Genomic DNA, 26,179 nt, shown 5'->3' with positions numbered 1-26,179 from the left:
TTGCTTTTTTTTTTTAGTCTTTTATCGTTATTTCCCTAAATGATGGAATTTTTTTTTTCAATGCGAAAACGCCTCCCATAGACTTCAATGCGAAAACGCCTCCCATAGACTTTAATGCAAAAACACCTTTCAGTAGCAATCCTATGTGAACACTTATGTTCTCTTGAGGCTCTGCTCTATCACTTGTGATTCTGGAACGCACCGCAACAAACTCGCACAGAACCCTTTCCATAATGGCACTCAAAGCACAATGCGTGTGGGTGGCATCTGTGTGAACCTCCTCAATAGGAGCACATAATATCTAGCCTGTCATGTCAATCTGTGAGTTTGAAAATGCATCCAGAATGGCATATGTGTGAACCAGGGCTGCTCCTTTCACATTTGGGCATTTTGGGATTGCGGCAGAATTGCTGTGATCGCAAAACGCAGGTTCAGGTGCCATTATTTATTATTAGGGCTCATGTACACGGGGCGTTTGGAAAACTCTTCTGACCTCTGGAAACTGACTGCTAGAAAACGTAGATTATAAAATGTCAGTTTAGCCGCGTTTGCATACCACGTTTATGCGTGTTTGAGTTTAGAAGCGTTTTTAAACAATAGCATCAGGAGACCTTCCAAATGCCCAGAATGCACTGAAAAATAGTAAATCATGAACTATTTCAGACATTTTGAGAGAAATAGAGCGAGCAGAAGCAGAGAGAGCAGTATGTGTGGAGATGACCTGTCTATTCTGGTTGTAGTCACTATGGATCCCATCATAATGCGGCGCGTTTTACCTATTTTTCCTTCACGCGAAACCTGGAAGTGACTGCGCTGGTGTACCGGGTCCATTGGAATACATGGAAAATGCTTTGCATGCACTTTTGATGAAGAAAATGGGCTCTGGACAGCCTCTGGATAAGGACCTGTCAAAATACGCGTCTAAACGCAAACGCTTGTAAAGGCGGTTAACAGCGTTCATAAGCGTTTGGCGTTTGAAATATCGGTAAAATCTAATCCTGAATGCAATTTTGGTGCGTTAAAAAAAAGCCGACTAAACTGATCTGCCTGTAAACGTCTGTAAACGCCTGTGTGTACATGGACACAGGAAGACATAAAGGAGAGTTCAGGGGCTGCTGAAAAATCTACTCCACAGTTCCTGAACGTCAGTGTAGCAGCTGCAGTGTACATGAGCCCTGAAAACGTTTCAGTTTTGCCGTGATTGTCGTGCGGTAAGTCGCATCGTGTGAAGCTTGTCGCCCAAAAGTCGCCTTGCCCCAGGAGCTGACAATCCACGCTACTCTTTACAAAAATAAGTCCGCTGGGTTGAATGGAAAATACAAACCTTGTAGTGTGTACCCGGCTACAGCGCCCTCTGCTGGAGGTAGTGAGTAAACAGATGAAGGACTCCATCTCTTCCACTCTCTGCCCCTGATAACAGGCAGGTCTGCGATGTTTGAACAGTGACTGATGAAAGGTTATAGCCTGTGATAGCCGGGTGTGAAGAAGGCAATAAACTCACAAATGATAATGTGTTCATTTCCAGGTCTTATCCCAGAGAGGTGCCTCTATGTCTGTACCACAGGGTGTTGCAGTTCATCTGGTCAGCCAGGATCAACTCTGTTGTCTCTCTTGTTGCAAACTGTTCATGACCACTGTGGTTCTGGGTATGGTGCTGTGTGGTTCTGGGTATGGTGCTGTGTGGTTCTGGGTATGGTGCTGTGTGGTTCTGGGTATGGTGCTGTGTGGTTCCTGGGTATCAGACTGTGAGGTCCTTGATATTGGGCTGTGTTGTTATGGGTGTTGGGCTATGTGGTTCCTGGGTATGGTTGTGTCTCCTGGGTATGGTTGTGTGTGGCTCCTGGGTATCTGACTTGGTGTTGCTCCTGGTTATCGGGATGTGTGTGGCTCCTGGGTATCGGGCTGCGTGTGTGGCTCCTGGGTATCGGGCTGCGTGTGTGGCTCCTGGGTATCAGGCTGTGTGTGGCTCCTGGGTATCAGGCTGTGTGTGGCTCCTGGTTATCGGGCTGCGTGTGTGGCTCCTGGTTATCGGGCTGCGTGTGTGGCTCCTGGTTATCGGGCTGCGTGTGTGGCTCCTGGGTATCGGGCTGCGTGTGTGGCTCCTGGGTATCGGGCTGCGTGTGTGACTCCTGGGTATCGGGCTGCGTGTGTGGCTCCTGGGTATCGGGCTGCGTGTGTGGCTCCTGGGTATCGGGCTGTGTGTGTGGCTCCTGGGTATCGGGCTGTGTGTGGCTCCTGGGTATCGGGCTGCATGTGTGGCTCCTGGGTATCGGGCTGCATGTGTGGCTCCTGGGTATCGGGCTGCATGTGTGGCTCCTGGGTATCGGGCTGCATGTGTGGCTCCTGGGTATTGGGCTGTGTTGTGCCTCCTGCGTGTCCTGACCCAGAAGTGACGTTATGTTATTATTATACACGATTTATATGGCGCCAACAGTTTGCTCAGCGCTTTACAATATAACGGGAGACAATACAGTAACAATACAATTCAATAAAAGAGGGATAGGAGGGCCCTGATCCTAGGAGCTTACAATCTAGGATCACTTCTGGGTCCCCATTGACAGACTCCTTATCATGGAAGCCAGGATAGAATGTAATGCAGTGCACTGTATTCCTGTCAGTGTAGTACAGGGGACACTCCCGGGGGATTTTAGATCTTTGATGTCTCAATAAAGAGAACCTGTCACACAGAAAAAAAAAGTAAAAAAAATAAAAGTTATGTAATAAATGAAAGTTACACCCAAGCACATCTCCTCCCCCCCCCCCCCTCCAAAAAAAAAATTGAGACCCCCCCCCCACATACATGCACGTTGAAACGTCAAAGCAAACACTGGGGCGCCTACACATGAAGATGTAGATTGCGATACACGTTACATATCACCGCACACGCCAGGATGAGGCAATAATTCCAGCACCAGACCTCCTCCATACACTACACTGATGACCTTTAAGGGGCTTTAACCCCTCCCACCTGACCAATGTACATAAACGGCCGGCTGGGAGCTCCCCCGTTCTGATTGGACATTCCTGTACGTCCCTCAGAACATGCGCTTGTGTGCGGCCCCGGGGCCACGCAACACGAATCTGTGATGGCTGCGCCCGTCGGACTTAGCCAATTACGGATTGGGATATGGGCTCTCTGATTGGACCTTCCAATCGTAATGGCAGTGTCCAATCACAGCCATCTCTGAATGTCAGCAGACACGTGGCTCTGTAGCTGTTCCCTCAGCTGAGGTCTGTGAGAGCTCAGTGAGGGGGGGAGGGGGGGATGCTGCAAATTGTGACAATTGATGTGTGTAGCTGATGATTTTATTCCTCCATTACACAGCTCTGCAGCCCCCCCACACCAGGACACCAAGCAGCATCTGTCCCTGTCCACATGTCAGCGTCTGTCAGTGTCCCACATACATGTCATCACCTGTCACAGTGTACAGGGCACAAAAAAAAACAACAATGTAAAGTGCCCCCATCCCCCCCTCGCTATAGTGCAAAGGCGAATGCGTGCATTGGTCTCATACGCATACATGACCAGTGATCACACCACACATGTGAGGTATCGCCGTGAATGTCGGAGCGAGAGCAATAATTCTATCACCTGACCTCCTCTGTAACTCTAAACTGGTAACCTGGAACGGCTTATAAAGTGTCACCTATAAAGATTTGTAAATCACGTAGTTTGGCGCCATTCCATAATCGTGCGCAATTATAAAGCGTGACGGGTTTTTGTCTGTTTACTTGGTGCAACACCAGATTTTCTATTTTACCAAAAATGTGGGTATTATATAGTGTTTGTGCATCAAAATTCTTTAACCGCTTCCCCCCCCCCCCCGACCACTGCACATAAACGGCCAGGTGGGATCATCGCTGTTCTGATTGGACGTTCCTGAACGTCACTCAGAATGTGGCCACGCAGCTGTGCGCTCTCAGTTTGCCTGTGTCCCATGGACACAGCATAACGCCGCACGGCAGAAAGGCTCTCTGATTGGCCCTTCTGATCACATGATATCTGTTTCCAATCACAGCCATCATGTGATGTCAACAAAGCCGCCAGTCTGTTGATTGGCTCTGCCTCTCCTCACACAGAGCCCGCTAGTGAGAAGCGGAGCCGATCTGTGTAAAACACACACATCACCCCATAGTGTCCCCCACACAGCTGTCAGTGCACCAGTGATCCACATCTGTCACAGTACCAGTGGTCATACACATCTGTACCAGTGATCCACATCTGTCACAGTACCAGTGGTCATCCACATCTGTACCAGTGATCCACTTCTGTCAGCATACAATCCACATCTGTACCGTGTACCAGTGGTCCTTTACCAGTGATCCACATCTCTCATGGCCTATCAGTGTCAAATCCACATCTGTCAGTTTAGCAGTGCTCAATATCTGTCACACGGCACTAGTGTAAAATACACATCTATACCAGTGATCAATATCTGTCACAGATTATCAGTGTGAAATCCACATCTGTACCAGAGATACACATCTGTACCAGAGATACACATCTCTACCAGTGAACATCAACATCAGCAATGCAGCATAAACTTGTGTAAACAATGATACACCAGTGAGGAGGCTTTCCAGATGCTGAGTATGACGGACGAGAGTAGCGGGGATCTCTCTCTGTGAGACTCAGATTCTGAGTATGAGGCAGTTAAAAGTAGTGGGTGAGCAGCGGAAAAGAAAGAAGGGCTTCCCCCATCCACACATTGGAGGTGGATTGGGGAATCCTCCCTGCTGCCGTATTGTATTGTGACAGCGGAGGGGTCGGAGAGCCGGCTCACTCCCAGCCCAGCAACTCTCAGTTGTCACAAACAACTCCCAATCTCTGTTTATGTTCAGGGGACGGAGGGATGGGATCCCTATCATGTGACCACTGGTAGCCAATCACCGTGATCACATGATTAGTGATCACCTCCCGGTGTTAAGACCCAGCTAAAGGGCTGCCAGGAGGGGGGGGAGGGGTTATCAGGTTTTAGAGGTTGGGTTTGGATCTAATGTAACCCTCGTCATTGATAGATTGTATTTGATGACCTTTATAAATACACAAATGTGATATTCCCGCCGTGAGGTCCCCCAGCCATCGTCCTCTGTCCTATAACATCATTTCTGCCGGTTCCAGCCACTCGCATTAAAATATCAGTGGAGAAAGAATGTGAAGTCAATCAGAATGGCCTCAGTGGGACGGATGCGATTTAATATTAGAACGACCCGGCCGCACAGAGGGAGCTGAAGATTTCAGCAATGTTCATGTAACTCATGCTGCTTCCCTCTCCGGAGTCTCTGCTGTGATAAGTAGGTGGAGGTCATTACAAATGCAGCCATGATTACCTCCACGGTATAAGTGCCACACACTACGCCGGGAAAGAGAGCGCCGTCCCCGAGACTTAGGAGACACTTCTGGGGGTCAGCCCACCTAAACGGATCTTGTAGTTTTAGGTGGTTATAGGAAGACTGACTCTCCCGCGTACTTATTTTACCGCCCACTTCCTTCATGGACGTCTGTGCTCAGACTATGCAGGGCAAAGCAACAACAAGTTCCCTTTAATGCACTTCTCCCCAGCAGCATACTCCATACTGACTTTCCTTGTACCTCTCCGCCGCTCCGTTCAGCTGCTGATAGGAGAGTCCAGTATAAGCTTCAAGTCATGGGGATTGTAGATGACACATTGCTGATTGGCCCAGCACGGTCACATGGGGTAAGTCACATGCTTCTTCATACCTGGGGCTACCTAGTATTGCCTTTGTTTCTCAGCACAGAAGTGAAGGAAATGGCAGTGGGTGGGATTAACCTGGATATGTTTCTTCTATGGTCTCTTTCAGGTGGGTGGTTTGGGGGTATTAAAAACAAATAGTTGATCTGAAGTTTTACTGCCCACTCAGCTTGGCACAATACAGCCAGCTGGGGCTGTACGCATGCATGGCTGCAATGTTTTGGCATTTTTACTGTGGGGAGCAGATTTTGACAGGCGGTACCTTCTGCCAAACTCACCCATTGAGTTCAGTGCATGCAATTGCAGGGCTGGAGTGCAGCATTACAGGGTAATATCAGGCAGTGAGGAGGTGATATCTCGCCTCCTCACTGCCTTTCAAATGTCCTCTTAAAATATGGATTGCTCTTCAGATGGCACTGCAGTTCTCCTTAAAGTGGTTGTAAAGTCTGAAGGATTTTTACCTTCATGCATGCTATGGATGAATGTAAAAAGCCTTCTTTGTGCAGCAGTGCCCCCATCCCCCCAATACTTAGCTGAGCCCCATCGAGATCCAGCAATATGAATGACAGCCTCGCTGTCCCTGGTCTCTGCCTCCTCATTGGCTGAGACAGCAAGCAGGAGCCATTGACTCCTACTGCTATCAATCACAGCCAGTCAGCCAATGAGGAGATAGAGGGGGTGGGGCCAAGCCGTGGCTCCATGTGTGAATGGACACACGGAGCAGTGGGTGCCCCCATAGCAAGCTGTTTTCTGTGAGGGCACCCGACAGACAGGATGAGCCAGGAGAGCCTGCGGGGGACCCGAGGAGAGGAGGATCCGGGCTGCTCTGTGCAAACCGCAGGTAAGTATAGACATGTTTATTATTTAACCACTTGCCTACTGGGCCAATTCTGACATTCCTCTCCTACATGGAAAAATTCTCTTTTTTTTTTTTTGCTAGATAATTACTTAGAACCCCCAAACATTATATTTTTTTAAGCAGAGGCCCTAGAGAATAAAATGATGGGGGTTACAATTTTTTATGTCGCGTGGTATTTGCACAGTGGTTTTTCAAAAGCATATTTTTGAGGAAAAAAACACTTTTATGAATTTTAGTGAACACAAACACAATATAATACCCAATTTCTTTGTAAAATATAAAAGATGATGTTATGCCGAGTAAATAGATACCACACAAGACATGCTTTAAAACTGCGCACACCAATGAAATGGCGGAAAACTGGTACTTTAGTTTATCCATAGGCAACGGTTTAAAAATCTTTACAGGTTACCAAATGAGAGTTCCAGAGGAGATTTGGTGCTGGAATTATTGCTGTGAAGTTCGCGGTGATACCTCGCATGTGTCGTGCGATCGCTGTGTACATATGCATGCAGGGCCGACACATGCGTTCACCTTTGCAAGTAACCACGAGGGGGCTGGGGGTTGTTTTATTTTTATTATTTATTTTTTTCACTTTCATTGCTATCAGAAGGGGTAAACAACATCCTTTATGATAACATGGGCCATGACAGGTCCTCTTCTATCAGACCCCAGATTTCTCCACAGATTGGTCTGATTGGCTGCTTCACTGGCTGGCAGGCAGAGAGTAAACCCAGAGCTGGAAGTGACAGAATCCTTGTTGCTTCCAGTTTCTCATTTCACTTAGTGGGAAGAACAACATCAATGCCTCCCATTGTGTGTGGGGGAGCCGATGCCACCGATCGCATCTTTGCCGGGCTTCCCGATTGCACAAGATACACGGGAAAGGTGGTGGGGGGAGGGGATGAGGGCCACCTGTAAAAGTAATCCAACGGCGCATAGTCGCTCAGATTACTTTTACATAAAAGAGAATCGTTGGCACTGAAAAATGATACGGATACGTGATCATGGTTGTCGCCTCAGCCATTGTCCCGGTATAACCACTTCAGTACCAGGCTGTGTATATTTACAGTGGGGCAAAAAAGCATTTAGTCAGCCACCAATTGTACAAGTTCTCCCACTTAAAAACATGAGAGAGGCCTGTAATTGGCATCATAGGTAGACCTCGACTATGAGAGACAAAATGAGAAAAAAAATCCAGACAATCACATTGGCTGATTTGGAAAGAATTTATTTGCAATTATGGTGGAAAATAAGTATTTGGTCAATATCAAAAGTTCATCTCTATACTTTGTTATATATCCTTTGTTGGCAATGACAGAGGTCAAACGTTTCCTGTAAGTCTTCACAAGGTTGGCACACACTGTTGCTGGTATGTTGGCCCATTCCTCCATGCAGATCTCCTCTAGAGCAGTGATGTTTTGGGGCTGTCGCTGGGCAACATGGACTTTCAACTCCCTCCAAAGATTTTCTATGGGGTTGAGATCTGGAGACTGGCTAGGCCACTCCAGGACCTTGAAATGCTTCTTACGAAGACACTCCTTCGTTGCCCGGGCAGTATGTTTGGGATCATTGTCATGTTGGCAGACCCGGCCACGTTTCAACTTCAATGCCCTTGCTGATGGAAGGAGGTTTGCACTCAAAATCTCACGATACATGGCCCCATTCATTCTGTCCTGTACATGGATCAGTCGTCCTGGTCCTTTTGCGGAGAAACAGCCCCAAAGCAAGATGTTGCCACCCCCATGCTTCACAGTAGTGTCAGGGCAGGAGCCGAGGAACGGACAGGCAGGCCTAACAATGTAACGCACTGGCTGACGACAACCACCACCCACAGACCGAAGTCCCTCAGGGCGCGGAGTCTAAGTCCCAGGCTGCCCTTCACCAGGGCCCCTGATGGTGGGGATGGACTTGACGCAGCCAGGAACCAGGTCGCGGCCCCCGAGACACCTCAGCTGCGGTAATGGCCGCCGCCAATGGCGTGTAGCTGGTGGAAGAAGCAGAAGAGTAGTCAGACAGGCCGGGGTCAACAACAACAGGACAAAACAGTACAGGACAGCAGACAAGAATCACAGGTCACGAGCCAGGTTCAGCAACAGAGGGTCAGATCAAAGGAGAATACAAAGAATAGTCAAGTCACAAGCCGAATCAGAATACCAGGAGAGTCACGAGAGTCAGAACAGAGTAATAGTAACACCAAGACACAAGACACAAGTGCAAAGAGCATGTGCGGGCCACAGGCTTATATGTCATCAGCCACGCCCCTCTGGGGGGTGGACCTAAGAGACCTGAAGGCATAAAAAGGATTCCCATCATGCACAGCAGAATCCAAGATGGACGCCAGCACATGGAGTAACATAACCTCAGGGAAAAGGTAGGACCTTGACAGTACCTCCTCCTCAAGGGCCCCTCCCCCTCCGCGGCTCAACAAAAGGTTTCTGAGGAAAGCGGGTATGAAAAGCGTGGAGGAGGGCAGGAGCATGGACATCCGCGGAAGGAACCCAGGAACGCTCCTCAGGACCATAACCGCGCCAATGAACCAGGAACTGTAAACGACCGCGCACCAATCGAGAGTCCAGGATCCGGCTCACCTCATACTCCTCATGACAGTCAACCCGAACAGGACGGGGCCGAGGCAGAGAGGTAGTGAAGCGATTGCAGATCAGAGGTTTCAACAGGGAAACATGAAAGATATTGGAGATCCGCTTCCCAGACGGAAGGGCAAGGGCATAGGCCACCGGATTCACTTTGCGGAGAATGCGAAAAGGACCGACAAAACGGGGAGCTAGTTTGGGTGTGGGCACCCGAAGATTGAGGTTGCGAGTAGACAACCACACCTGATCTCCGACCTGGTATGAAGGAGCGGGCAACCGTCTGCGATCAGCCTGGAACTTCTGGCGCTGAGCTGAGTCCCTCAAGGCCCTCTGGATCTGCCCCCATTTAGAACGCAGGGCAGCAAGATGGTTCTCCACAGCCGGAATGTCCTGTGGTGAGAACCTCTCAGGTAATACCGCGGGTTGGAACCCATAGTTGGCCATGAAGAGCGACATCCCGGAGGAGGAGTTGACTGCCGAGTTCCTGGCAAACTCTGCCCAGGGCAGGAGATCGGCCCAATCGTCCTGATGGTCTGAAATATAACACCAAAGGAATTGTTCTAAGGCCTGATTGGAACGCTCCGCAGCCCCATTGGACTGCGGGTGGTAGGCTGAGGAAAAGGAGAGACTAATACTCAACTGGGAGCAGAAGGCGCGCCAGAATCTGGACACGAACAGACTCCCACGGTCCGAGACAATCACCTTAGGCAACCCATGCAGGCGAAAAATCTCCCTGGAAAAGACCGTGGCCAGTTCTTGCGCTGTTGGTAATTTCCTGAGTGGAATGCAATGGCACATCTTGGAAAACCGATCGACGATCATGAGGATGACCGTATGACCCCGAGACACCGGGAGGTCTACAATAAAGTCCATACCTAGGTGTGACCAAGGACGCTCCCCATTGGGAATGGGTTGTAGAAGACCCAAAGGGAGATGCTGTGGAGACTTATTCTGGGCACAGATCGAACATGCCGCTACATAAGAGGCAATGTCGGCACGGAGGGTTGGCCACCAGAATAAGCGAGAGACGACCCAACACAGCTGGTTCTTCCCTGGATGCCCGGCAGTTTTGGCGTTATGGTAGGTACGCAGCAGGCGGGTGCGCAATCCCTCGGGTACAAAACATCTACCCTCCGGCTTCCCGGGGGGAGCATCAAATTGAGCCGCCAAAATCTGCTCCCCAAGAGGAGAGGTCAGACTGGTGCGAATGGCAGCCAGGATCTGATCTGGAGGAATAACTGAGATTGGCTCAGAGTCTTCCCTGGACAACTCAAGAGTATTGCCGTGATAACGCATCAGCCCTGACATTCTTGGAACCAGGCAAATATGAAACCACATAGTTGAAGCGTGACAAGAACAGAGCCCATCTGGCCTGGCGGGGTGTCAATCTTTTGGCCTCCGAAAGATAAGTCAGGTTCTTATGATCGGTAAGAATGAGGACCGGAACCGCGGAGCCCTCGAGCAGGTGCCTCCATTCCTTGAGAGCCAGAATGATTGCCAACAACTCCCTATTTCCAATCTGGTAGTTGCACTCTGCAGAGGAAAGCTTCCTGGAGTAGAACCCACAGGGAAGTAGGGGTCCATCGGGCGACCGACGTTGAGACAGGAGAGCGCCTACTCCCGTCTCGGATGCATCAACCTCAAGGATGAAGGGCAATCCAGGATTGGGATGAGACAGTATCGGAGCCGACGCGAAGGCGGATTTCAGAGCCTCGAACGCTACGATGGCCTCGGGTGGCCACTCGTGAGGATTACTGCCCTTTTTGGTTAGGTCTGAGAGAGGCTTTGCCAGCGTGGAGAAGTTCCGGATGAACTTCCGATAGTAGTTGGCAAAACCCAAAATGCGCTGAATGGGCCGAAGACCATTGGGACGAGGCCACTGCAGAACCGCCGAAACCTTCTGAGGGTCCATGGAGAATCCCTCCGCAGAAATGATGTAGCCTAAAAAGGCAACTTGGGATCGATGGAATTCGCACTTCTCAAGTTTTCAAAAAAGTTCGTTCTCACGTAATCGTTGCAGCACCTGCTTGACATCCTGGATATGGGACTCCATGGAGGCAGAGTAAACCAGGATGTCATCCAAGTAAACTACCACGCACTGCTGCAACAAGTCACGAAGGACATCATTTATGAATTCCTGAAAAACTGCGGGCGCGTTACACAACCCGAAGGGCATCACCAGGTATTCGTAGTGACCGGTTCTGGTGTTAAATGCGGTCTTCCACTCATCCCCCTGTTTGATACGTACGAGGTTGTACGCCGCCCTAAGGTCAAGTTTGGTAAAGACTGTTGCCCCCTTAAGGCGGTCGAACAACTCAGTAATCAAGGGAATCGGGTAGGCATTCTTAGTGGTGATTCGATTAAGACCCCTATAATCAATGCAAGGCCTCAATTCACCACCCTTCTTCTTTACAAAGAAAAAGCCCGCTCCTGCTGGGGAAGTAGACTTTCGAATGTGCCCCCGGGAAAGCGCATCCGCAACGTATTCCTCCATGGCCTTATTCTCCGCAACCGAGAGAGGATACACCCTGCCACGCGGAGGAGTGGCACCGGGTTGCAAGGATATGGCGCAGTCGTAAGGACGATGAGCAGGTAAGGCACCAGCGCGTACCTTATCAAACACGTCCTGGTACTCCCCATAATCAGAGGGCAACGCAGAGTCCGAGGAGGCACACAACACCTTAACCGGCCCACGGATGCACCCGGCCCCACACTGTGGAGACCACGAGAGAATCTCGGCTGTTTGCCAATTGAAGGTTGGATTGTGCATCTGGAGCCAGGGATACCCCAAAACCACCGAATAGTGCGGAGAAGAAATCACCTGGAAACAGGCCAACTCCCTGTGAACAGCCCCAATAGCTACTTCCACTGGCACAGTCTCGTGGGTAACCTGCGGTGGTTGCAGGGGCCTGCCATCTATCGCCTCGAGAACCAATGGGGTAACTCGAGCCTGCAGGGGAATGGAGTGCTGGGCAGCAAACGAGCTGTCCATAAACAACCCGCTGGCCCCAGAATCTACCAACGCCTGGGCCGTCACCGAGCCTTCCGCCCAAGAGAGGACAACGGTGATCAGTGGCTTATCTCTGCGGAACGCCGGGGACGAGGAGACTCCACCCAAGATCTGTCCCCGACAGGATCTCAGGTGCGAGCGTTTCCCGGACAGACCGGACAGGACTGCCGAAAGTGCCCACCAAGACCACAGTACAGGCAGCGACCCTCCCGACGCCGAGTGACCCGCTCCCCCTCGGAAAGGCGAGCAAACCCCAGCTGCATGGGCTCACCACCAGACAATCCATCCGCAGGAGGCGTGGGAGGAGAGGGAGGAACGGGTGGGACAGAAAACGCAGGTGCCAGTCGATTGGAAGGCCTCCGCAGGCGTTCCTTGAGTGAAGGCCTCTCCCTGAGCCTGGTGTCAATCAGGATCAGGAAAGAGATGAGCTCCTCCAACACCACAGGCAGTTCCTTAGCTGCAATCTCGTCCTTCAGTGTGTCAGAAAGACCATGGGAAAACGCAGCCATCAGAGCCTCATTGTTCCAACCGACCTCTGCCGCCAGGGTACGAACTCTATGGCGTACTCGGCCACGGTCCGTGAACCCTGATGCATGGTCATGAGCAGCTTGGCCGCCGAGGCGGAACGAGCCGGTACATCGAATACCCTACGGAAGGCATCGACAAAACCGGAAAAATCTTGAATCACCGGGTCGTTCCTCTCCCATAAGGGATTTGCCCAGGCCAAGGCCTTGTCTGAGAGTAGTGAAATTAGGAACCCAACCTTTGACCTCTCAGACGGGAAGGCGTGGGGTATTAATTCAAAATAAATACCCACCTGGTTGAGGAACCCACGACACTGACTCGGCTCACCCCCAAAGCGCTGTGGAAGAGGGGCAGAGCCAGTCATACCTCTGGGTGCTGCTGATGCAGCCGCCGAGGTGGTGGACGCAATAGGCGGAGAAGCAGCGGGAGAGACCCCCGGAGTGACTACCGGCCTAATAGCACCAGGAGCAAGGTGTGCAGTGCGTGCAAGCAGAGTTTGCAACGCCTGAGCAAACTGATCCAACAGGTGATCCTGTTGATCGAGTCTGGCGACTAGCGTTGGGAGCGAAGGCGTGCCTGCACCGTCAGGGTTCATGACACTTGTGTAATGTCAGGGCAGGAGCCGAGGAACGGACAGGCAGGCCTAACAATGTAACGCACTGGCTGACGACAACCACCACCCACAGACCGAAGTCCCTCAGGGCACGGAGTCTAAGTCCCAGGCTGCCCTTCACCAGGGCTCCTGATGGTGGGGATGGACTTGACGCAGCCAGGAACCAGGTCGCGGCCCCCGAGACACCTCAGCTGCGGTAATGGCCGCCGCCAATGGCGTGTAGCTGGTGGAAGAAACAAAAGAGTAGCCAGACAGGCCGGGGTCAACAACAACAGGACAAAACAGTACAGGACAGCAGACAAGAATCACAGGTCACGAGCCGGGTTCAGCAACAGAGGGTCAGATCAAAGGAGAATACAAAGTCACAAGCCGAATCAGAATACCAGGAGAGTCACGAGAGTCAGAACAGAGTAATAGTAACACCAAGACACAAGACACAAGTGCAAAGAGCATGTGCGGGCCACAGGCTTATATGTCATCAGCTACGCCCCTCTGGGGGGTGGACCTCAGAGACCTGAAGGCATAAAAAGGATTCCCATCATGCACAGCAGAATCCAAGATGGACGTCAGCACATGGAGTAACATAACCTCAGGGAAAAGGTAGGACCTTGACAAGTAGGTATGGTGTTCTTTGGATGCAACTCCGCATTCTCTTTCCTCCAAACACGATGAGTTGTGTTTCTACCAAACAGTTCTATTTTGGTTTCATCTGACCATATGACATTCTCCCAATCCTCTTCTGGATCATCCAAATGCTCTCTAGCAAACTTCAGACGGGCCCGGACATGTACTGACTTAAGCAGGGGGTCACGTCTGGCACTGCACGATCTAAGTTCCTGGAGGCGTAGTGTGTTACTGATGGTAGCCTTTGTTACGTTGGTCCCAGCTCTCTGCAGGTCATTCATTAAGTCCCCCCGTGTGGTCCTGGGATTTTTGCTCACCGTTCTTGTGATCATTTTGACCCCACGGGGTGAGATCTTGCGTGGAGCCCCAGATCGAGGGAGATTATCAGAGGTCTTGTATGTCTTCCATTTTCTAATTATTGCTCCCACAGTTGATTTGTTCACACCAAGCTGCTTGCCTATTTCAGATTCAGTCTTCCCAGCCTGGTGCAGGTCTACAATTTTGTTTCTGGTGCCCTTCGACAGCTCTCTGGTCTTCACCATAGTGGAGTTTGGAGTATGACTGTTTGAGGTGTGGACAGGTGTCTTTTATACTGATAACAAGTTCAAACAGGTGCCATTGATACAGGTAATGAGTGCAGGACAGAGGAGCCTCTTAAAGAAGAAGGTACAGGTCTGTGAGAGCCAGAAATCTTGCTTGTTTGTAGGTGACCAAATACTTATTTTGCACCATAATTTGCAAATAAATTCTTTCCAAATCAGCCAATGTGATTGTCTGGATTTGTTTTCTCATTTTGTCTCTCATAGTTGAGGTCTACCTATGATGCCAATTACAGGCCTCTCTCATCTTTTTAAGTGGGAGAACTTGCACAATTGGTGGATGACTAAATACTTTTTTTCCCCACTGTACGTGCATCGGTATTGAAGCGGTTAAAGAGACCCTGTCACCACCCTAAAAAAACTACAGGTAAGAGCACACACAGTATTTTAAATGCCTACTTCTGGTGTTTTTACTTTCTGTGAATTATTTTTTATTCACCTGCAATGTGTCTTTGATCCCATAGCCCTCCCCTCTACTGCGAGTGTCTAATTACTTTGTGTGCTGGCCCAGCTCCTCTGCCCCTCCCCTCACTATATAACCTTTTATGGAGGAGACAGAGAATACTATAGTGTGTCACTTGAGTTACAGCTTGAAGTCAACATCCAAGATGGTGGCAACCAGCAGCCGATGCTCAGTTTGGTGTGTATTGATAGAGAGCTTTTTTTTTTGTTGGGAGAGTGCATGTGATCAGCACTGTCCAGACAGAGGGTCAGGGCTCTTGTAGTCTCATAGGACAGTCGGAGGAGAATGAAAACTCCTCCTACAAGCTTTAACCCCTGCTGGGTTAGACACTGAGAGAAGTGACAAGACTGCTATATATTGCTGATGAGAAAAGATATTTAGCAGTTTATATTTACTAAAATAATTGCATTTCTATGTTGTGTGTACTGTGGGAGAGCAGATATAGTGAATGCAGGGTCCGGGGAGAGCGGATATAGTGAATGCAGGGTCCGGGGAGAGCAGATATAGTGAATGCGGGGTCCGGGGAGAGCGGATATAGTGAATGCAGGGTCCGGGGAGAGCAGATATAGTGAATGCGGGGTCCGGGGAGAGCGGATATAGTGAATGCAGGGTCCGAGGAGAGCAGATATAGTGAATGCGGGGTCCGGGGAGAGCGGATATAGTGAATGCAGGGTCCGGGGAGAGCGGATATAGTGAATGCAGGGTCCGGGGAGAGCGGATATAGTGAATGCAGGGTCCGGGGAGAGCGGATATAGTGAATGCAGGGTCAGGGGAGACCAGATATAGTGAATGCAGGGTCCGGGGAGAGCGGATATAGTGAATGCAGGGTCCGGGGAGAGCGGATATAGTGAATGCAGGGTCCGGGGAGACCAGATATAGTGAATGCAGGGTCCGGGGAGACCGGATATAGTGAATGCAGGGTCCGGGGAGAGTGGATATAGTGAATGCAAGGTCCGGGGTTTAGTAACACTTTAAATGAACATATAATCACTCAAAAAAATGACAGTATAATCTGATGGGAAGATTTGTACTGAAATGAGTACAGGGTATAATTTAGGGCTCTTTCACACTTACTGTGATACTAAGGGTTCTTTTTTTTTTTTTTTTTTTTTAAGTGGAATATTCATTTATTTTTGATAGGTGAAGTGCAAAGACCTCTGTTGGACCTTTATTGTTGTCTCAAAAGATTTTCCCTCAGACAGGAAGTCAAGGAAAATATCTCCAAGCCCAGTGTACTAAAATAGTACTTTCTTTTCTGTCTATTCTCTCTCCCCCCCCCCCCCCCATGTTGGCTACACAGGAAGTGAGAAGAAATCACCCCTGTAATATTAGTGATGAAAACGCAGCAAAGCTTCTAGTCCTCCCCTGATCTCCATAACTAAACCTCCGACCTCCTGCAGCCATTGTGAGCGAGTCCTTCTTTACGGCTGGATTCCTACCTTTGCACTACGTTGGCCCTCTCTGCAGTCTTCTGTGACAAATGACAGGTTCCCAGCCTGCCTGTAGGGAAACAGTGACAGGAGGAGCTTCTAGTTCTCTGCTGCCGGTCACATGTTCAAAATAAGTTAAAAAAAAAACAAGCTTTTGGGATACAGGGCAAAAATAAATAATATCAATAAACCCCCCTCATTTTGTAAATATTGTATTCTATCTTTTCATGTGACAACACTGAAGAAATTACACTTTGCTACAATGTGACGTAGTCAGTGTACAGCTTGTATAACATGTAAATTTGCTGTCCCCTCAAAATAACTCAACACACAGCCATTAATGTCTAAACCGCTGGCAACAACAGTGAGTCCACCCCTAAGTGAAAATGTCCAAATTGTGCCCAAAGTGTCAATATTTTGTGTAGCCACCATTATTTTCCAGCACTGGCTTAACCCTCTTGGGCGTGGAGTTCACCAAAGCTTCACAGGTTTCCACTGGAGTCCTCTTCCACTCCTCCATGACGACATCACGGAGCTGGTGGATGTTAGAGACCTTATGCTTCTCCACCTTCCATTTGAGGATGTCTCACAGATGCTCAATAGGGTTTAGGTCTGGAGACATGCTTGGCCAGTCCATCACCTTTACCCTCAGCTTCTTTAGCAAGGCAGTGGTCATCTTGGATGTGTGTTTGGGGTTGTTATTATGTTGGAATGCTGCCCTGCGGCCCAGTCTCCGAAGGGAGGGGATCATGCTCTGCTTCAGTATGTCACAGCACATTTTGGCATTCATGGTTCCCTTAATGAACTGTAGCTCCCCAGTGCCGGCAGTACTCATGCAGCCCCAGACCATGACACTCCCACCACCATGCTTGACTGTAGGCAAGACACACTTGTCTTTGTACTCCTCACCTGGTTGCCGCCACACACGCTTGACACCATCTGAACCAAATCAGTTTATCTTGGTCTCATCAGACCACATGACATGGTTCCAGTAATCCATGTCCTCAGTCTGCTTGTCTTCAGCAAACTGTTTGCAGGCTTTCTTGTGCATCATCTTTAGAAGAGGCTTCCTTCTGGGATGACAGCCATGCAGACCAATTTCATGCACTGTGCGGCGTATGGTCTGAGCACTGACAGGCTGACCCCCCACCCCTTCAACCTCTGCAGCAATGCTGGCAGCACTCATACGTCTATTTCCCAAACAACCTCTGGATGTGATGCCGAGCACATGCACTCAACTTCTTTGGTCGACCATGGCGAGGCCTGTTCTCAGTGGAACCTGTCGTGTTAAACTGCTGTATGGTCTTGGCCACCGTGCCTCAGCTCAGTTTCAGGGTCTTGGCAATCTTCTTATAGCCTAGGCCATCTTTATGTAGAGCAACAATTCTTTTTTTCAGATCCTCAGAGAGTTCTTTGCCATGAGGTGCCATGTTGAACTTCCAGTGACCAGTATGAGAGAGTGAGATCGAAAACACCAAATTTAACACACCTGTCCCCCATTCATACCTGAGACCTTGTAACACTAACGAGTCACATGACACCGGAGTGGGAAAATGGCTAATTTGGCCCAATTTGGACATTGTCACTTAGGGGTGTACTCACTTTTGTTGACAGCGGTTTAGCCATTAATGGCTGTGGGTTGAGTTATTTTGAGGGGACAACACATGTACACTGTTATACAAGCTGTACACTCACTACGTCACATTGTAGCAAAGTGTCATTTCTTCAGTGTTGTCACATGAATAGATATAATAAAATATTTACAAAAATGTGAGGGGTGTGCTCACTTCTGTGAGATACTGTATGTGTATATATATACACAGGTGTGTTAAAAATCATAGCAGTGTGTTTAAAAAAGTAAGTCATCTCAAAACCCTTATAGTAACTTTTATTTCCATACACGCAAATGCACTGGGAACACTGCACAGTCTATTCCAAATCATAACACGAAGAAAAATGTTTCAAATTTGTTATTACGTTACAAAAAGTGAAGAAAAAGGAATATTAGGCTTTTCAAAATAAAGCATGACCTCTTCGAGTATTTGGATGTGTTCAAACTGATCCATGATCCCTGGTATGCGATAAATAGGCCCAACACCGTAGTATGAGACATATCCTCATATCATGATGCTTGCACCACCATGCTTCACTGTTTTCACAGTGTACTGTGGCTTGAATTCAGTGTTTGGGGGTTGTCTGACAAACTGTCTGCAGCAGATCCAAAAAGAACAATCTTGCTTTCATCAGTCCACAAAATGTTGCGCCATTTCTCTTTTGCCAGTCAATATGTTCTTTGGTAAATTGTAACCTCTTCACCAGTTGTTTTTCCAACAGTGGGACTTTGCGGGGGCTTTTTGCAGATAGCTTGGCTTCACATAGGCGTCTTCTAATTGTAACAGTCCTCACAGGGAACTTTAGACCGTCTTTGATCACCCCGGAGCTGATCATTGGCTGTGTCTTTGCCATTTTGGCTATTCTTCGATCCATTAAAATGGCAGTTTTCTGTTTTTTTCCATGTTTTGGTTTCCATTTTACAGCATTTGAGATCATTTTAGCTGAGCAGCCTATCAGTTTCTGCACTTCTTTATATGTTTTCTCCTCTCCAATCAACTTTTTAATTAAAGTACGCTGTTTTTCTAATTGAACAGTATGTTCCATGTTAGTAGATGTACATGCAGCACACCTGATTGGCTCTCGGTTCTACCCCTTCTTCTCCCAGTGCTGCTGCATAGTGCATAGTAAGAGGCTGATACCAAGTCAATTTCAGGCACTTCCACTAGTGGCATTAAAAAACACACATTTCAAGATTTATTAACCCCTTCCTGTTGGATGTATGTATATATGTGGCAGCACAGAGATTGGCTGTATTCTGTGCCTCCTCGTATACGCATACCTGTTTTGTGTTGGCAGCATGCCCCCAGCACTCTGACAGTACCGTCACTGACAATTGGAAGCTGGTAGGATGGGCTTCCAATTATCTAATCACTTTGACAGCCAATCACAGTGATCACATGGTCCGGAATCTTAGCAAGCAGGTGACAATGCTTCGGTGTTGTGATCTCTTAAAAGGCTGGGAAGAAGGGGTTAATGAATACAGAGTTGCATTCATTTGTGTCTATTATATCTGTCTGGAGATTAGTCCAAAGATGTACAGTTTTTATTCAACTGTGTGTGGCAAAATATCCTAAAAATCCAGAGCTATGAACAGGGGATTATAAGAAGATCCTGGGATTTCCCGCTGTAAACGCATGTGTTCTGTATTGCAGACATCTAGAACTGCATTCACCTGATGCCAAGCATACTGCGGTGCTGCGAGCAAAAGATCCCGTGGCGGCCCAGACCTGGTTCAACGCAATTCACGGGGCGGTGACGGAACTTCTTCCCAAGGTGATGGCCGAAGTCCAAACTCAGCTGGGAAAAAACGGAATCTCTGGAAGTCCTGAAATTTGGCACATGGGCTGGCTAGCAGAAAAGGTCAGTTTGTTGTGTCTTTGGCTTTATATTGTTTATCTCACGAGCTAAATGACCACAAAAATGTCTCATCTGAAGTCCCTTTAACCCTTTTCCGCCTACTCCGGTGTCCTTGTACAAAGTTCTGAGTGCCTGGGGGGCGGGAAGATTTTCGATCATGTGACTACTGTGTTTTGCTGTCTTAGAGGTCACATGATCAGGAGTCGTTTCACCGGCTATGGATTATTAGTGAGGGCCGAGAGCTGTCTTTGACAGCCCAGTGTCTGTGCTGGGAGCTTGCAGTGAGCTTGTTCTCAGCACAGAAGCATTGGCTGCCCAACAACGCACATGTGTGGGTGTTAAAGCCTGCCCTTGCGGCTGCAAATATGTGTTATTTGGGTGACAACAGGTTAAAGTGGAACTTAACCCCCCCCAGGTTTAATTTTACTGTAAACCCCCTCCTACCTTGTGTGCTGGGGTGAATTTAAATAACATACCTAGCCATCAACTGCAGCATTGCCCTGCAGTAATCTGCTGAAAGCAGAACCCACAGGGCCTTGTGCCGCTATCATTGGAGCCAGCTTTCTCTTCCAGGTCCTAGCAACCAGCTCCCGATGACACTCCACTGCGCATGCACAGCGTATTGTACATTGCCCCAAAGCCACTTGGGATACATGATGTTGGTATCCTAGGGGGATTTAGGTGGGGTGGGGAGGATGTCATTCTTTCCTAAGTGAGGAAGGCGGAAGCATGGGGTGTGTTTTCCTAAAAAAAATTAAATACAGAACTACAGGAGTTGGACAAAAATATGGAAACACTACATGATTTGCAGGTGTGAAAGTGACGACATGGTTTGCGTTGAAAGCGGAAGTGACGTAACATTCTTTTGCTTCAGCTGTGTGATGAGACACCTAGCTAACAGGTGGAAAACCTCACTTCCATCATTTACTGCGTGCGCAGCTAATAATATGGAGTCATGTCAGAGCTTATTGAGCTTCAAGGAAGGCCTGTAGGAGAAGATATATGGTCCTTGCTTTCCATTGACCGTCTGTATATGCTGTGTAGGACCACATGACCTATGGTCTTATTCTTTGGTAAGAGGCTGTGTATGGTGTTGGTGGAGGATCTCTTCACTCCCTCTTTGGGGCAATTCACCACCCTTTTTCCAGCATGTACTACAAGTCCCAACAGTCTTAGTGGCTGTCAGCTTTTGGTCCTCAATGAACTACCACAGTGTTGTTAGCGTTGTGGTGGTACATTGGGTCTTCCTGCCAGGCTGGATCTGCTTGCCCATACAGGATGTGCGATCACACTGGTAGTCTGCAGGAGACCTACATGGCTCCTGTGATCTGTTGATCGCTGGTGTAATGCTTTCCAAGGTCCTAGTTCAAAGTATAATAAATGCACATTTTTTTAACTTGCAAAAAAAGTATAATTTTTTGTCAAAAGGTGAACTTTTCCTTTCAAAATAATATGTCGTCAACATTCCCATATGTACAGTATTTGTTGCTCATAAGACTCACTTTTTTCCCCCCAAAAAAATGGGGGAAAATGTCTGTGAGTCTTATGGAGCGGCTGGCCCGGTGTTCCCCCTGTCGCCGCTGCCGTGTTAGAATACCGGGCTGGCCGCTCGGCTCTACTGTGCAGAAGATCCTGCTCCTCGGTCCAGCAGTGTCCTGCTTTCACCGGCCGTCTTCTCCCTGGCGCTGGCATCTTCAGTGTAGGCACCCAGCTGTGACAGCTTGCGTCTTCACAGCCGGGTGCCCACTGCGCATGCGTGAGGAGCGCTGTACTTTGTGAATGGCCCCGTAGTTTTGTAGGACCTGTCAGGTGTCCCAGGTGTCCGGATTACTGAAGATGCTGGCACCTGCACCCAAAGCCAAATGAAGAATCGGCTCAAGGGAGGACAACACTGGATACCTGTGTAGTATTTGTAGCTGCTGACTTTCATTTTTTGGGGGGGAGCCTGGAGGTCCACTTTAAGCACTGGCTCCCATTATGGCGACCTGTGTACTGCGTGTAGGCAGCCCATTTATTTCACTGGTCTGCCCTACCTGCAGAAACAAGAATAGAAGAATTTTCGCATCACTACGATTGAAAGAACATTACTGAAGATTAGAAAATCAAACTCATGTTTCTGAAATTCAAATTTTCTATTGAAGTTCTAGCTTTGAGCACAGAAATATTGAAATAATCATATCGCTAGGGAGGTTAAAGTAATAATCAACCCTTAGCTTTTTTTTGCTTAACACATTGGGCACAATGAAGAAATCTTTCCCTAGTAAACCGTTCGTTAGAATTCGTAACCCAGCACTTGCAGTTTACAATTTTCAATGCGTCTGACTCCTGCTCTCTCAGTGCTGCTTCCCTGAACTTCCAGTTTTCACAGGAAAGAATTAAAGTGGAATTCCAGGCAAAACCTACTCTTAAAAATGCTCCCTCCTAACACCTATTCTGACTAAGCTGTATAAGAAAGATTTGAATACTTAATTGTCACATGGACTCAGCACAGCTGCAGAGGAGAGGAGGGAGCACCGACAATGAATGGGCTTTTGAAGCCTGTGGGTGATGTCACCACTCCAAGGCATCACTAGCTGTTGTTGGAGTGCTCTCTCTCCCCTGCAGCCTCTGCTGGCTGATCCAGGGAAGATCACATGACCAGATCAAAGTGGCCTGGAAATAGCTAAGTATACATATCTTTCCTACATGGGTTAGTCAGAATAGATGGGGGGGAAAGGAGCATTTTTAACAGTGGACAGTGGAGTCTCCAGCCTGTTAGCTTGAATAAGAGAGTGGGGAGGAGGAAGGTGGATCAGGGGAGTGCCTTGTCATCCTAGGCTACAGGGCTGTGTGTTTCTATTGATGCACACAGTGTAGAGAGACTCAACTCAATGCAAGAGTGGTTCCATAGGATGCTGAAAGAGAAAAGAGCCACTCTGAAACAGGAAACCTGGGGCACTAGCTTACACTGGAACATAAAAAAAGATTAAAACATAAAGAAGTTGCATACTGTGTGAGCGATTAAATCAGCTGCTGAAAGTGCTTAAAAAGACTGAGCGCTTAATATCACTTTCAAGCTTTTCTATTGGAAATCTGCCGTAAAGCATATGTCCATCCAGAAATTTTTTTTCTTAGTTTTGGATATACTGGGGAAGGGATTGGACCCTTGTCATGTCGGGAGGTTTTCAACAGAGATATTTCTCCTCAATTCCTATGCAAATATCAATGTTTTACTAAACAGGAAGTGGGGAGAACTCTCCAATGGCAACCAGACAAACACGGCCTTCAGTCTATCTGCAGTGTTTTTACATCTTCCCTGCATATGTGCCCAGAGGGCGCCAAAAGCAAGAAAAGAGATGGATTTTGTATTTCCGATGACTGTGAAGTCCGTCTCGCTGCTTCCCTCTACTGGTGGCCAAGAACAGCTGCTGCAAGAAGAGAAAAAGTGTGCATACTGCTCACAGGCTGGAGATTTCTGTGTCTGAAATGCCTGGTTATCACCTAAACAGGAATTGGACTTATTAGGGCATTCTTCAGGCCAAGTAATTAAGGACAAATGTTTAAAGTGCACTTATGCTTTAAGGAAATAGTTAGACCAGCCTTTCTCAACCTTTTGTACCATGAAGGGACCCCTGAAACAGAAAGGTTTTCAGGTGTCAGGAGCCCTCCAGTAAAATGATTAGCCCAGCAGTTCATAGCACATTAGTCTGATCAGTAGATTGCAGAGAGTTTAATAACAGACTACAGAATGGGGTGCACTTAAGCTCTTGCCAGCAGTGCAATGCATATATGCAGCAGCAAGAAAGGTGGGCTGTAATGTCCGGCCACCGCACATACTGTATGCATCCACGCCGGTCTGAGGTTGACAGCATTCTTTGATCATACTGACTCAAAGCTGCTGACTGGGAGCCAGCAGGACAGGCTTCTGATCCCGTGACCAGTGTGGGAGCCAATCACAGCAGTCATCTGATACAGAAGCTGTGCTGGTGACCCTTTAACTGGGCTTCAATGCCCAGGAGGCGGCATGTTGTGATTGGCTCCCACAGTGATCACATGATTGGGAGACCGATGGCTATTGGTTAGCAGCCTTGATCAAGAGCTGTCACTGACAGCTTGGTCAGTGTGCTTGAAGTGCAGTTAGCATGCTCACCTCAGACCTCTATGGATGCTGAGTCCCTTTCTTTGCTCTGCATTACATGGTCAGCAAGGGGTTAATTAGGAAATTAAAGTAAAAATAGTAATTGTCGGTGGTGGTCGGTGTAAAAGTCACTTCTTACGTTGGTGGTCAGTGTACGTAATCTGCCACTACTCTCTTCTCAAGGAACCCCCTAGTAACCTCTAAAGCAGGGGTCTCCAAACTCTCTAAACAAAGGGCCAGTTTACTGTCCTTCAGACTTAAGGGGGGCAGACTGTAGGAAGTCAAAGAAGAAAATGTCCTGGCTTCACTGGGAGTAAATAATGCTAAATCTTTGGAACTAGGGGAGGAATAGTGCCCTATCATTGGTGTCATTGGGAGCAATAAAGCCACATCATTGGTGTTGGTGGGAGGAATAGTACCCCATCATTGGTGTCAGTGGGAGGAACAGTGACCCATCTTTGGTGTCAGTGGGAGGTACAGTGACCCATCTTTGGTGTCAGTGGGAGGAATAATGTCCCATCTTTGGTATCAGTGGGAGGAATAGTGCCCCATCATTGGTGTCAGCAGGAGGAATAGTGCCTCATCAGTAGTGTCAGCGGGAGGAACAGTGCCACATAATTGGTGTCAGTGGGATGACTTGTGCCCCAACATTTGTGTCAGTGGGAGGAATTGTGCCCTAATGTTGGTGTCAGTGGGAGGAATTTTGCCCCATCATTGGTGTCAGTGGGAGGACTAGTCGCCTGCCATTGGTCTCATTGGGAGGAACAGTGCCCCATCATTGATGTTAATTGGAGAAATAGTGCCTCATGGTTGGTGTCATTGGAAGGAATTGTATCTAACATTGGTGTCAGTGAGAGAAATTGTGCCTCACTGTAGGTGTCAATGGAAGGAATAGTGCCCCACTGTTGGTGTCTTTGGGAGGAATTGTGCCCCATAGTTGGTGTCAGTGGGAGAAATTGTGCCCCATCCTTTGTGTGTTTAGGAGGAATTGTGCCCCACTGTAGGTGTCAGTGGAAGGAATAGCGCCCCGTCGTTAATGTCATTAGGAAGAATAGTGCCCCATCATTTGTGTGATTGGGTGGAATTGTAGACTATCATTTGTGTCAGTGAGAGGAATTGCACCCTATTGTTGGTGTCAGTTGCAGAAATGATGTCCCATTGTTGAGTTACTGGATGGAGTAGTGCCCCAAGGGCGGGATGAAAGCAAGCAAAGGGCTACATTCGCCCCGGGCCACAGTTTGGAGACTACTGCTCTAAAGGAACCTCTGGATTCCCCCGAAACCCTGGTTTAGGAAAGGCTGAGTTAGACGCAACACAGTATTATATACCCAATCTTTTGTTGTTTGTTGGGATTTCTGGTCTCCCCGTTGTATACAGTTTTATGAAAATAGAGCTGTTCTGGTTGATAAATTGAAGCGATAATGCTGGAGAAGCAGAGTCTTCCTATCATTGTATGTTTCTCCAGCTCTTGAGGCCGATGTCTCACTCATCTTCCCCGTGCCACGAAAATGCTGATAGGAAGCTGCATTAACAAGATCACATTTCCTAATGGGAAAATGAGGTAAAAGCCTGAGGGAGCCAGGCACACATTTCCCTATAATTTTGGTTTATCTGTATGTTTTCAAGGCTCTGTATAGGCAGAATTAGATATCTGAGTATTTAAGTGAGATAGAAAGAAATATGGTGCCTGAGTGTTCAGGAACACTATTATTATCAACAGATAAGAGATTGTCAGCTGTAATATGTGTACATATAGACGGGGTGGACAAAATAACGGAACCTGATGGATGTGTCAGCCTGGTGTTTTTGGACCACAAGCGGTTGTCAATGGTTTAAGAATTTAGATTAATCTAGGTCCCAGTTGTATAAATTTCATTTTTTACTCTATATTTAAGTACCAATAGTTACAAGCAGGAGACGGTAAAAGGTGAGTGTGCCAGCATCAGCTGCCATTGAGGCTGTAGGCATACGGTCCTAGGAGGTCTCGGATCTGGAAGAAAGTTGGTTCTGGAAGACTTGCCTCTGCCAAACGCTGTGTTCGCAGGTCTGTGCAGGAAGCAACTGGTTATACAGTATGGGTCACTGACTGGGGTCTGATTGATGATATGATCAATGTCTGAATGGTGAAGAACCTTCACTCAGCACCACCAACACAACACA

At 48.2% G+C, this 26,179-nt stretch overlaps 1 long non-coding RNA gene across 2 annotated transcripts in view; it reads left to right on the top strand.

Annotated features, from left to right (window-relative positions):
- LOC149462064 (uncharacterized) overlaps window positions 1-19,824 on the top strand; it is a 443,072-nt gene extending 423,248 nt beyond the window's left edge. The window contains exon 7 of one of the 2 annotated variants that reach the window (XR_016312738.1): window positions 19,698-19,824. This is a non-coding gene — a long non-coding RNA (uncharacterized LOC149462064). The remainder of the gene's footprint in view (window positions 1-19,697) is intronic. The other variant, XR_016312736.1, reaches the window with a different exon arrangement.
- Window positions 19,825-26,179: the final 6,355 nt, after the last annotated feature.

Source organism: Staurois parvus, unplaced genomic scaffold, assembly GCF_062004578.1.
Source record: "Staurois parvus isolate SC_StPar_1 unplaced genomic scaffold, SC_StPar_1.0 ptg000187l, whole genome shotgun sequence".
NCBI lineage: Eukaryota > Metazoa > Chordata > Amphibia > Anura > Ranidae > Staurois > Staurois parvus.
This window is presented reverse-complemented; position numbering and strand designations above follow the sequence as displayed.